The sequence below is a fragment of the Aotus nancymaae genome, unplaced genomic scaffold (assembly GCF_030222135.1).
Source record: "Aotus nancymaae isolate 86718 unplaced genomic scaffold, 86718_ANA_hifiasm-v0.15.2.pri h1tg000036l, whole genome shotgun sequence".
NCBI lineage: Eukaryota > Metazoa > Chordata > Mammalia > Primates > Aotidae > Aotus > Aotus nancymaae.
This window is the reverse complement of record NW_026988450.1, coordinates 25,312,638-25,325,988: the sequence shown is the minus strand read 5'-3', so window position 1 is coordinate 25,325,988 and position 13,351 is coordinate 25,312,638. Positions and strand designations below refer to the sequence as shown.

Below are 13,351 nucleotides of genomic sequence, written 5' to 3'. Positions count from 1 at the left end.
CATGTGATGTCTATGTGTGGGAGGTTGGGGGAGGATTTGGAAGGAATATTGACTGCAAAGGATAAAAGCCCTGAGATAAAATAAATAGCTTGACTAATTTGAGGGGAATGAAGAAAACTCAGATGTGACTAAAACTTCGGGAGTCAAAGAAAATTACAAGAGGTAAGAGAGAGATGGCTGAGGCGGGAACATCAAACACCTCATAGGCCGCAATAAACTTTATTCCTAGTACAATGAGAAACCAATCAGATGATTTTAAGCAGGAAGATAACATGCTCTTATTTATGTTTTAAGAATGTCATCCTTGAAGGGAGCAATGTGGTTATTGAGAAAGCAGTTCATAGACTACAGCAGTTGTCCAGGTACACAATTGGCTCAGACCACATAGTAGTAGTAGAGGCAAAGATAAGTGGAAAACTTGAGGCCCATTTGAAGGTAATATTGGCAGATCTCTAACTTACTGATGAATTAGATAAGATGTGTAAGGGGAAGACAGAAATTAAGAAAGACTATTGGCTTTTGATTTAGGCAAAAAATTGGGAGTTATTTTTTTCTTAACCTAGTTCCAATATCACAAAAAGAAATTAAAAATAATGGAGAAAAGATATTTCAATTGATTAAGCAAGTACCAGAAATGGTGCTGAGTGTTGTCTTATATATGTTGTTCAGTTGAAGATTCTCAGGAATCTTATGAAAGTAGGTGGTAGTTTTCCCAGATTAGAGACGAGCAAACTAAAGCATAAAGAAGTTAAATAGCTAGGACTTGATAAATTTATCTAAATCAATAAACTACTGTTGCTAATATATTTATTGCAAGATAGCTAAAGCCATAACACAACTAATCACTCATGGTTTTAAAACAGAATCACTGGAGTGAGCACGCTCTTCCAAACACCCATGAGCTGAAATAACATTGTTAATGACATTGAAGTGTTTGCGAGTGTGAATCATGGAGCTTGTACTGCAATCAGAGTTGTTAGGATTTTACCTGAGAAACTCTGAAATAACCTGTTTAATGCATAACTTCAAATACAGAAACTGCCCTTTGTATCTTAAAGGCTATGCATATTTATCTCTTTCAAACAGGACAGAGAAGATCCCACTTTAGATAGTGTCTCTTGGAATGGGTCTGACATCTTGAAACTTTTGCTCAGCGTGAAGGGTGATTTGCTGTGTTTTTCTTTCCACTGATTCAAGAGAAGTACCCAGTTTAGCAGATTCTGGATTATTGTTGGTGTACATTCAACGCTTCTTACTAAAACTCATCATTTATAAATAAAAGTGTTACATAAATGCCTCTACGAGGACCTGAACAGAGCAGAGTACAAAAGCCTCAAATATATACTTAAACTGTTTCTCCCAAATGCAAATACAGTATCCGCCTTGCTTTGGAGTTCAGCTTACTTTGGCATTGTTAACTTCTGATAGCTTCAGGGACACAAACACCCATGCCCACAGAACTTCCCTCGGCTGCTATTTAATCAAAACACTATCATTTACTCAAAGGCCATGATGGGAAAATAGTGGTTTGTACCTAAGTAGCAGACAGAAATAATTTTTTTTAAAACAAGAGACTTATCACTAGGTTGTTCATTAAAGAGTCTTCTTTCTATATATTCAGTGACTCCACATACCATCCTCTAGCCACATCAGTTTTGCCATTTGTCGTAGCCAGAGAGACTTGTCAAAAGGGGAATACACTAAGCCTAACAATGAGGAAAGTATGGATGAGGATTGGTATTAAGAAAAAGGAAAGCTTTCTACAAGTAAACGTAAATGGTTTTGGTTCTAGATATTTGAAGTGAGTTGATGTGATTAATAGTCGAAAACAAATATATGCATAGACTGTAAGGAAGATTTAAAATATCCAAGCTTCTAACAAGACCTAATCATTTTATGGCTGCTCTATTATTACTGGCTGAACTGTGTGGCCCTCCCCAAATCATATGTTAAAATCTTAACCCCCAGTAGTACCTCGGAAAGAAATAACTAAAGTAAGATGAAGTCATGTGGGTGGGCCCTAATACAATATGACTGGTGTCCTTATGAAAGGGATTAGGACACAGACGAGACACCAATCTAGGGGCAGCCATATGAGGACCCAAGGAGGAAGTACCCATCTGCAAGCCAAGGGGAAGGGCTTCAGAAGACACCAAGCCTGCTGAAACCTTGATCTTAAATTTCCAGCCTCCAGAACTGTGAAAAGATAAGTATCTGTTATTTGAGCCACCCAGTATGTGGAATTATGTTATGGTGGCCCTAGCAAACTAACACTTCTACTTAAAATATGTGTGTGTGTGTGTGTGTGTGTACTTCAATTCTATTGTGTAATTCAATTCTATTTTTTAAAAGGTGACATGCAATCTCTTTGTCATGCATGTTTTTATAGAAATGAATTTATATTATTCTAGGTTACATTAATTTCCCATATTTTGGTCCCATTTTTTTCTCTTATCAAAATAATCTTCATTAGTTTTGATGGTTACTCCCATTTTGCTCTTTCTTTGATTTAAATTGACAAGTTGTTCAAGGAATAATACTTAAAAGTATAAGAATGGCACTAATGATAGATGATGGAAAATACAGCAAATGATTAAGAATGCTTAAGTTCTTTAATTTAATTCAATTAAACAGAATGATTTCATATATTTACAATCTAAATACACGTGTTAATATTCTGATGTGTGTTATTAATGCATGTTATCTATGCATAAATAATATATATACAGATATACATACATATGTGCAAATGTGTATTTAATATATATTCTGTGTGTGTGTGTGTGTGTGTGTGCATGCACACACACGTGTGAGTTTCTATGTATGTATGTATATTAGTATTCTGGGATAAGTGATTTGTATATTACAACACTTATCATAATCCAACTTCAATGAGACTTGTAGTTATTTTCCCAACTAGTTTGCCAGTTCCTAAACTTCAAGGATTTTATTTTTAAGTCAATTGAGCCACAATATGTTTTGCAAATAAAATCCATTCAAAAATTCTTGTCTAATTGAATTGTAAGCCTTTTTAACAAAGGATACATTTTTATCATAGCTACTTCTTTCAAAGAAATGTTCAATTTTACAAATGAAATGTCAGATTTTGGACTTATGTATAAGAAAAAATATATATGCTTTATGTAGTAGAAAACCACGATGTTATACAAAATTGTTTTGGGCTTAAATAATAAAACTACATGTTATGTAAGCGTACTATTTATTCTCCATTACAACTTGAGTATGTACGGCAGCTTGAGGACATAAATCAAAAATATTCTCTACTTACACAACAATTACTTTGCAAATTATAAAAGTTTTAGCATTCTGGGAATCTATGCATAAATAGAAGAAAAATATGACCATTAAAATTCATAAGCCACGTGGCAACGGAGAGTAATTCAATATATATTCCATGTGCTAAGTACAAATATACCCAAGTTTCCTATTTAATATACCCATAATGAGGATAGTTTCAGGTAGCAGGATTCTTTGTCTAGAAAGGAAGTGGCCCACTAAATTAAGAAGAAAAGAAAAATTAGCTTTTAAAACACTCCATGTCTTTTAAATTGTAAGCCTCATTTCCCAAGAAGTTTTACTAAGTAATTACCAATCACGAAACTTTCTAAACTAATACTTATTTGTGATATTTGAAGAGAAGACAGTAAAGCATACACATTTATAATTAACTAATCAAAATTTATTGTGCGAAACTAGATAAAATTCAATATCATAAGCACCAGGTTCTATCTGATCAAACATCTGACTATTATGATTTTTATTCCTAATTTCACAAATTATTTTCAATTAAAATATCCAGTTCAGGGTTTTACACAATCTAACATGTCTCAGAAGGTCAATCGTCCTTTGTTCATTTATACATAAAATATCAATTAAATTATTTTCACCTAATAGATGCTCAGATTGAATCCAGTGAAATCATTCATATGCTTCATGTAAATAATTGATGGAACACAAAGAAAGAGAAAAATAAAATTACCTTATTTCATTTTTAGTTTTAGAAGACACTGTAAAAACTGAAATGAGATTAATAGCATAAGACCTTAGTGTTAAAGTTATTATAAGAAGAAACTGGACTCTGGAGACAAATGTCCTTGGTTCATATTTAATGCCTACACTAGTTGTTTAGTCTCAACTGGGTATTCATAACATCTCCTTGACTCAGTTTCCTCAGCAGCATAGTAGAGATAACAATAGCTTATATCTTATAGAGTTATTGAAAGAATTAAACAATTTAATATATGTGAAGCACTTAGTGTCTAGCACACACAAACTGAATAAATGTTAACTCCTGGTAATCCTGGCTATTCAGAAGGCTAAGGCAGGAGGATGGATTGTGGCCAGGAATTTGAGGCTACAGTGAGCTATGATCGCACCACTGCACTTCAGCCTGGGTGACAGAGACACTCATATATAAAAAATAAAAATAAGAGAATGTTGACTAGTCACAGCAATGTGTGTGTGTGTGTGTGTGTGTGTGTGTGCGCTCGCATGTGTGTGTACCAAACATGCAGAAATCAGAATAAATATATAGAAATATTAACAAAATAAAGAAGAGTCAAGATAGCAAGCAATCACAATATTTATTAAGCACATCTGCCTTTTGTCAGACTCTATGCTCAGCACTTTAAATGCCATCTTATTAATGTCTCACAATGTACTGTGAACTGAGCAGACAGAGCTCAGGGAAGTTTGCTAACATGCTCAAAGCTTCGGGTTTGAATCAAGTATATTTAGCTCCAAAGCTGGCAAGTGTTTTTCATCACCCTAAATGAATTAAGTATTATGAATATAAACAGAATGATTTTGCAAATGTATTTTAAAAGAAGCTCGGGTCTTTTGGTTAATCTGTGAGAAAGTGGCAGATCCAGTGCGGTCTATGTAGACATGCTGCACAGTACTTGAACAGTTCTTAGACTGATTTTGAAATGATCACACAAAAGATACACAAATAACATACAGTAATGTTTATGAACATGAACATATTAAACACAATTACTTTTTAAATCATTTTTACCTTCCTTATAAGGGTACACTATTTTAATATGGAGAAGCAACACACTTGCAAGTAGATTTCAATTTCTCTGGATTATAATGTACCATTACTTTACCATAAAAAGAAGCTATAGGAGTTTTAAATGGATGAAAATTTTGAAAATAGAGCAAATCAGCACATTTCAGAACTTCCAAGTGAGTTCGAAAAACTAGAGGAAAATATTAAAATTCCCAAGTCATGAGCCTGTTCAGCAGTAATTTTTATTCATGTTTCAGAAGCTGATCTGAGATTGCAATTGCATGGCAGTGGCATGGAGAAAAAAGTCAAGCCAGAGCCCTGAGCGAGACAATGAAAACAAGATATACTGAACAAAAGGAGTATGTTTGAAAAAGTAAGTTCTTTGAATTCCCATGAGAAACTAAAATAATAAAATTAAAAATAAAGAACTTGATCACATTATTTTTTCTTAACAAATTAACTAACACATACAGTTTTACTTTATTTATCTAGAGTCAGGTAACAAATAAAGGACAACTAAAAGAAAATTCACAGAACCTAAAATGTCTTCTGAGATTCTGGAGTTTTTGTGAATCATTCTATAATAACCGTGAATTGCCATTTTTTGAGTACAGCTATACACCCCAACTTTTATCAGAGCCTATTGTACCACCTGCCAGAGCTCAGCAGGACAATGTCCCCTGCCCTACTGGGAAAGTGCCCTCCTCAGCCCTTGCAGACCAATCCAGCTGTCATTCTTTCCTCACACTCCATTAAATTCACATGTCCCATGCGCACACACACATGCAGAAAAACCTATATTTAATATTGATTACATGTGGTTCCAAGTCTCTGTGCCTTCACATAGTTGTCACAGTACTTAAATAAACTAATGTAGGGGAAACACCATAGACTGTGTATATGAAATAATTCTATAAACTGTTATAACACTCAATTCTTAGTATCAATATTGTTACTGTATTGATATTTATTAGTATTACTCTCACAAAAAGAGTCTAAATTCCATAGCATGACACAAAGAGGTCTTTACATTCAGGTTAATCTCCATTTTTGTAAATTCATTTTCTATCATCTTTTTCTGTTTTACTATATATTGAGGCCTCATAAACCGAACTTTTTATTTTTTTCATTTGTACATGCTATTCCCATTTATGATTATGACATTCTTTACCTTTTTCCTCTTGGTCATATCATACCCCTTGTACAAGAATAAATTCATGTGGGGAGAAAATATTTTCAAAACCCATATCTTAAAAAGGACTGATATATATAATATATATAGAACTCTTCGAACTTGATAATGAAAAAAGCAATTAAGTTTTTAAAAGAGGGGGGCTGCATAGGATTTGAACAAAACTTCACCGAAGAAAATATTTATGTTGCATAAGCTCATAGAAAGATGTTCAGAATCATTAGTCATTAGGGAAATACAAATTAAAATCACAATGAAATATCTCATAACTTTTACAATGTCTAAAATTAGAAGAGTGACCATACCAAGTGTTGGTTAGGATGTAAAGAAACTGGAACTCTCAAGCCTCACTGGTGGGAATGTAAAATGGGACAACTACTCTGGAAACCAGACTGACAATTTCATGCTTATGACCCTGCCATTCTCTTCCTAGGTAATCATATGAGACAAATGTAAGCATACACACCAAGACTTGATACAAGAAAGTTTATAGCAACATTATTTGTAATAGCCAAAAACTGGAAACAACCTAAATGTTCATCAACAAGTAAATGGATAAACAAATTGCAGAATATCTATACGACATTATGCTATTTAGCAAAAATAATAATAATAATTTAAGAACTATTGGTACATGCAACCAAATAAATGCGTCTTAAAATAATTACACTGAGTAAAATGTGCCAGACACAAAATAATACTGCATGACCCCATGGATATCACATTCTAGAAAATGCAAAGGAATTTACAGGGGCAGAAAGTAGATTAATGGTTGCTTTGGGACATGGGAGGAGGAGATGGGAAGGAGCAGGAGAAAGAGTGTATAAAAGAGCTTTAAAAAAATCTTTGGAGGTGCTGGCTGTATTCCCTATCTTTACTGTGGTGATTTCATGGGTATACACCTATATCAAAACTTCTCAAATTGTACACTTTAAATATATGCAGTTTATGGTATGTCAATTATACCTCATAAATCTAGGCGTTTTTTTCCCCCAAAGGAATAAACTCCTGATGCACACAATAAGATGAATGAATCTCAAAATAATTATGCTAAATTAAAAAAAAGTAAGTCATAAAAGGGTGCATACTATATGATTCCATTTATATATTATTCTGGAAAAGGCAACATTAATGACAGAAATCAGATCAGTGGTTGCCTGTGGAATAGTGGAGGGGGATAATTACAAAAGAGCACAGGGAATTTGAGGGTTTGGATGCAGAAATGTTCTTTATCTTCATTGTGGTAGTGGTTACAAAACTACATACCTTTGTCAAAACTCACTGAAACACATGCATAAAAAGGGACTTTACTTAAGGCAAATTATATTTCAATAAACCTAACTTAAAAATAAATAATTCACATGAATCTCTTATTTAACATACTCCAGGTAAAGTGAGTGGGCCTTTCACTAGGTTTTAATAATACTTCCCCAGGACTCAACAATTATACTTATCATACTGAATAATAATTTTTTTATTTTTATTTTTTGAGACAGAGTCTTGCTTTGTCACTCAGGCTAGAGTGTATTGGTATTATCTCTACTCACTGCAACCTCCCCCTCCTGGGTTCAATCAGTTCTCCTGCCTCAGCCTCCCAAATAGCTGAGATTACAGGTGCCTACCACCATGCCCAGATAATTTTTTTGTGGGGTTTCACCATGTTGGCCAGGCTGGTTTCAAACTCCTGACCTCAAATGATCCACCTGCCTTGGCCTCCCAAACTACTAGGATTACAGGTGTGAGCCACTACGCCCAGCCAATAATTCTTTTTTATAGGTATCCCCAACCAGACGGAAGAAACTTAGGAAACGATTGCTTCTAAGTCATTGCTGAGAAATACAGAAATGTAGGTCAGTCTCAATCTCTCTCACCCCTTCATCTTACATATTCTATAGTCCTTTAATTCAGTTTAAATACCTTTGAAAGATATAGATTTTAATCTCTTCTCATCTTCATTGCCACTGGACACTATAGTAGTTCTTACTATTCTCTTCCCCTCCCCTCCCCTCTCTCCCCTCCCCTCTCCCCTTTTCTCCCCTCTCCCCTCCTCTCCCTTCTTCTCTTCTTTGCCCTTCTCTCCTCTCCTTTCCATCTTTAATTCATCTTCCAAAATGCTGCCTGTCAATCTTTAAAAAAATAATCATAACTCAACCTGCTTAAAGATTTTGATGACTTCCCAGGGCCTAGCAGACATTGTTCCAATCCTTGTTATCCATATTCAATATTGTTAGAATCTGGCACAGTGTTCCTTCCCCACTTCATCTCTTGCCACTATTCCAACTCAGGTGCAATCTCCTCTGCCTCAAATAGTTTTCTAATTCTTCTCCACTCAGCAAGTTCTCATCAGAAGTTCATTAACACTTCCCTGAAATATCTCCAGGCTACTCAAGCCAAATGTATCCTTTGTGCTTCTGTTTTCCATGGTATTACATTAATTATAATTATTACTCTAATATAATCGTGTCACCTTATGTTTGTCTTCAAGATAGATTATTGTTGTTTGCAGGTAGTACTTATATTTGTATTTCAGATACTGTGTACAGACCCTGTAACTTAATTCCTGCTAAAGTAATATATATTAACTTTATTTGGAACCTATAACTATGATGTCTGAAATAAGCAAATGCAAAAAAAAATTGTAAAACATAATCTTCAGTTAGCCAAGAGCATAAGCAAAGCACAAGACAGTGTGTAAGCCCAGAGGAGCAAAGATTCAAATTATTTAAAACAGTAAATTGTCAGGTCCAGGTGATATCATACTTTTAAATGATAACGTACTATTAAATAATGATACTTTTAAATGAGATGGTGAAAAACTGCCTAGATTTCTTGACAACTTTTTGTTATCCTGTATAAATATGATTTTTCCATACTGAAATACAGTGTAGGGAGTGTCAAACATTCAACAGATAAAATGGTTGATTTAAATAATGCAGGAATTTATCCACATGTACTTTGAGAGTAAGAACTATTTTCTCATTTCACAGCTATATAATCTGAAGAAACAATTAAGTGACCTGCTCTGGGCTGCACAACTGACGGGGGCAGAACTGAGATCAGCACACAGGTGGGAATGACTCCAAAGCCAGTGTTCTAGCCATTGAACTATACTTGGTGTGATTTTTCTCTACACTGCTTAGCTGAAAGCTCTAAGAAATTAGAGACTCTTTCTTATTCATCTGGTTTATATAATTCCTAACAATGAGGAATCAATTTTTCAACAATTGATTGACAACATTCTAAATAAATCATTATCATCAAGTGTTGGCAAGCATGGTACAATAAATATACTGTGGGTGTTTAGACAGGCTCTTGGCAATATCTACCAAACATCTCCCTGATGCCAGCAATTCTCTTCTCAGAATAAATATACAGCAGTACCCATGCAAAGATAATGTACATAGATACTCACATCATTGTTTGTAATATTAGAAAATTGAAAAATCCAAATGAATATTCTGAGGGATATTGGCTGAAAAAACTGTATATATTGACAGATAAGTATTTTTAAAATATTAAAGAAAAATAAATTTCAGAATACTAGTATGATATGAACCATTATTCAGATTAAAAAAAAATAAAATTTCTGTGTCACACATATGGAGATTAGAGAAACACAAACCCAAACATCAACAGAGGTTACATATACATGGAGTGGAATGAGGAAGGGAGCTCTTTTCTATTTTACTACAATTTTGATGTGTTTTCATGAGAAAATATTACCTTCAGAATTCAGAGAAATAACCAGAAATAAAAAAAAAAAAAAAAGCCAGGCCAGGCACAGTGGCTCATGCCCATAATCCCACCACTTTGGGAGGCTGAGGTGGGTGATTACAAGGTCAGGGGTTCGAGAGCAGTCTGGGCAGCACGGTGAAACTCCCATCTTTACTAAAAATACAAAAATTGGCCAGGAGTGGTGGCGGGCGCCTGTAATCCCAGCTACTCCAGAGGCTAAGGCAGGAAAATTGCTTGAACCTGGGAGGCGGAGGTTGCAGTGAGCCAAGATCGTGCCACTACACTACACTCTAGCCTGGGTCCTTATTTTATAGGACCATAAATGGAGCTTAGGAGAAATAGGAAAAAAGACAAATGGCTCTCAATTTTCCACTCCATTTTGAAAAGTGAAAAATGAGCAGTTTACCACCATTCACCACAACCTCCCTCTCCTCACCACACCTTCAAATGATACCAGGAAAGAGCCCAACACTACTTGGTCACCTACTTCAACCATACAGTAGATCAGGTGGCCTGAGTGAGAGTGTGTACAAGACATGAAAAGAGAGGGAGTGGTGGTAAGGAGGTGGGGACAGGAGGATTCCTGTAGAAAAACGGTGACAGCTAGACAGCAAGAATGGTTTAATGACGAATAACTGCTTCTAAAGGGAGAGGAGAAACCCGTAAAAGGAACAGGAAAGCAGAAGAAACTAACAAAAACAAAACCAGGAAATGTTTCTATCCATGAGTGTTTAGTTTCCAGGACATCCCATTCACTTTTGAGCTTCTGGATTCTGTATTCTCTTGCCCTTGCCCTCAAGTGAAAACTCATCCTGATTGTTTCGCTTGTTGGAGCAATGCTTTGACTCACTTCCCAGCAAGCCTTATAAGCACAGATCATCAGGTATTAAGCACATATATTCCATTCTAAGATCTTATCACGTGCTGGCTTATTTCAGTTAGACACAACGGTTATTGCTTAACTGGCACGTTGTTAACTAAGCTTCCAAAGGACATTTCATCTCAAAGTTAGCTAGGAAGGTCTCAATACTGTATTTAAAATAGCCCCCAACGGCATCACCGGCAGATAACCCACTCCCAAAATGTGTCCATGAGACGATTGGAAGCTGAGACAAATGGGCAGCATGATGCTGCAGAACCAAGCACCTCCCCCACAGACCTCCAGGGTTCAGGAACATCCGTATGTCCTGGGCTTGCCCCAGGCCACAGAAGTACTTCCACGGAAGCCCCCAGAGACCTGGGAATCACATGACTCTCTACAGCCACCAAAGCTTTCTCTGCACTCAAACAAATACAACTTTCTTCTTTCTTTCTTTTCTTTTCCCGGGTAAAGGACTGGCACCCTTCTCTCCCCTGCTCCCTCCACTTCCCGCTGCCCCACCTCCAGCGCCTTCTTGCCTCCAGCGCAGGCTGGGCGAGGCCTCGGGGTATCTGCTTTCAACACTGCCTGGCCTAGGGGTCCTAGGGCTCAGCGCCCCCCCGCTTCAGCCGCCCGAGGGGAACCGAGGCTCCTCCTGCCCGGCAGCCGCCGGGGCGGTGCACTGTGGCCAGCCCGGGCCCCGGGCGGCGGCGGAGAAACTTACCTGCGCGGGCCGTTCCCGGAGCTCCCTAGTCGCAGTCAGCCGCGCGGCCGCCGCCGCATCTCCCTGCAGCAGGTCCCCCACCCACCCCGCCGCGCTGTCCCGCGCCGCACTTTTCCCAGGCTGGGAAGTTTGCTGAAAGCGAAGAAGTGGGAAGTGGGGGTGGGGCTGGGGGGACCTGGGAGAGGAAGCTTAAGGATTTTGTTGTTGTTTGTCTGTTTGTTTGTTTTTCCCGATCTCTAGCAAAGATTTTAGACCATATGCTGAGAGAATATTAGCTTTGCTCAATGGCGACAGGGCAGCGCCCTGACTCTCACAGCCCGATCGATTTACTAAACAAACTGAAACGTGGGTGGGGACGTTAAACAGTAACCACCAGACTCAATGAAAACTGAAAGCAGCGAGGCCGCCACCGCCTCGGCGCGCGCATTTCCCGGTTCCCAAGGCCCCAGGGCGACCAGCGGTCGGGCCAGTGAGTCCCAAGGCCCGGCCTCCCGAGGCTGCAGCGGCTCTCCCGGGCCTCCGCGGGGCCGCCAGGCGGTGACGGCAGCCGCCACATGCCGGAATCTCCACCTTCCGGGCGAGGCGCACCGCGCCGGACCGCTCGGGGCTGGAGTGGATCGCTGTGCGCCTCTCGCACGCGGGGGAGCCCCCGAAGGTCCGCGCCTGCAGCCCGAGGCCAAGGCGTCCTTCCCGCGACGCGGTCGCAGGCCCCTCCCCCGCCCCGCGTCCCGCCTCGTCTTGGGCGATGTCAACCCTGGCTTGTGGAAGTGCTTTCGGACACGCGGTAGCAGGGAGAAGCCTGCTGACCCTAGGATGCTGATTTCATCCTGAGCTCATGAGGTCCAGAAAAAAGACTGGAAGTATAATTAAAGGGAATTAAATGGGTTCCTCGGGGCATCTCTGAAGCCACACCACTAGGGGAAGCCGCGACCTTTTCTTCAAACTGCACCTTGGGTCTCTGGGGTTGTGATCTACCACGACGCTCCTGACCATCTAGCTCGGCAAGAGTTCTGGGAAGAGGAGGGGGAATGGTTTTCCGTTCCCAGCCACGCCAGCTACCTGTGGTTTTAGTCTTTAAGTACCTCTTTACATATGTATTTTGTATTTACATAGATATTACATAAGTTTCTTGGAAAACTTCCCTTTCTCCCTCCCATACCCTTCAGCTTTCGACTTGCAGAAGTGGGGCTCAGACTCATCCCAGAAGCGCTGATCTTCTTGATCAGGCATTTGTTCCCGAGCAATATAGCCAGAGCGCTGGCTTTTAAAAACATCTCAACAATTTAACTTCGTGGTTTCAGGAATGAGTGACTTCAGGTCAAACAAGTAATTAACTTCATGAGATAAATAGTTACTTAATCCGTAAGATTTTTCTTTTCCTACCAGAGGGTTGGCTGATATTTTAAGGCTGTAATAACAATGCCAGGGAGATCAAAGGGCTAGGTGTTTTTTTCTTTTTCTTTTTAGATCGGATTTACTAAACTTTCTCAGTTTCCTCCTTCTGAATATCCTGCTGAAAGGCTCTTTGAAAAACAGGTTGTTGGCTGTTTTAGAAATGAAGACAAAGCGGAGACATCATATACTATTTTTCTTTAAATCGACGTTTTTGAACAAAACACATTTTTTGGGTCCTCGAGCCCCACGCGGTTTGCAAACCGAGCCAGGAAAGCGGCTTCTGCTCGTGTCGCCCATGAGAACCATCCTGACACGGCAAAGGCAGAAGAGTTACAATTAACGGGTTATACTTCCTATGCAAATATTTCATAGATGTGTTGTTTACAGAGCACCTGTGGACATTCTGTTTAA

At 38.5% G+C, this 13,351-nt stretch overlaps 1 protein-coding gene across 2 annotated transcripts in view; it reads right to left on the bottom strand.

Annotated features, from left to right (window-relative positions):
- The window catches only part of HNF4G (hepatocyte nuclear factor 4 gamma), a 142,085-nt gene extending 130,454 nt beyond the window's left edge, over nucleotides 1-11,631 (bottom strand). Inside the window, exon 1 of one of the 2 annotated variants that reach the window (XM_012450919.3) lies at nucleotides 11,546-11,631. The gene's annotated coding sequence lies outside the window, so the exon portion shown is untranslated. The remainder of the gene's footprint in view (nucleotides 1-11,545) is intronic. The other variant, XM_012450920.2, reaches the window with a different exon arrangement.
- Nucleotides 11,632-13,351: the final 1,720 nt, after the last annotated feature.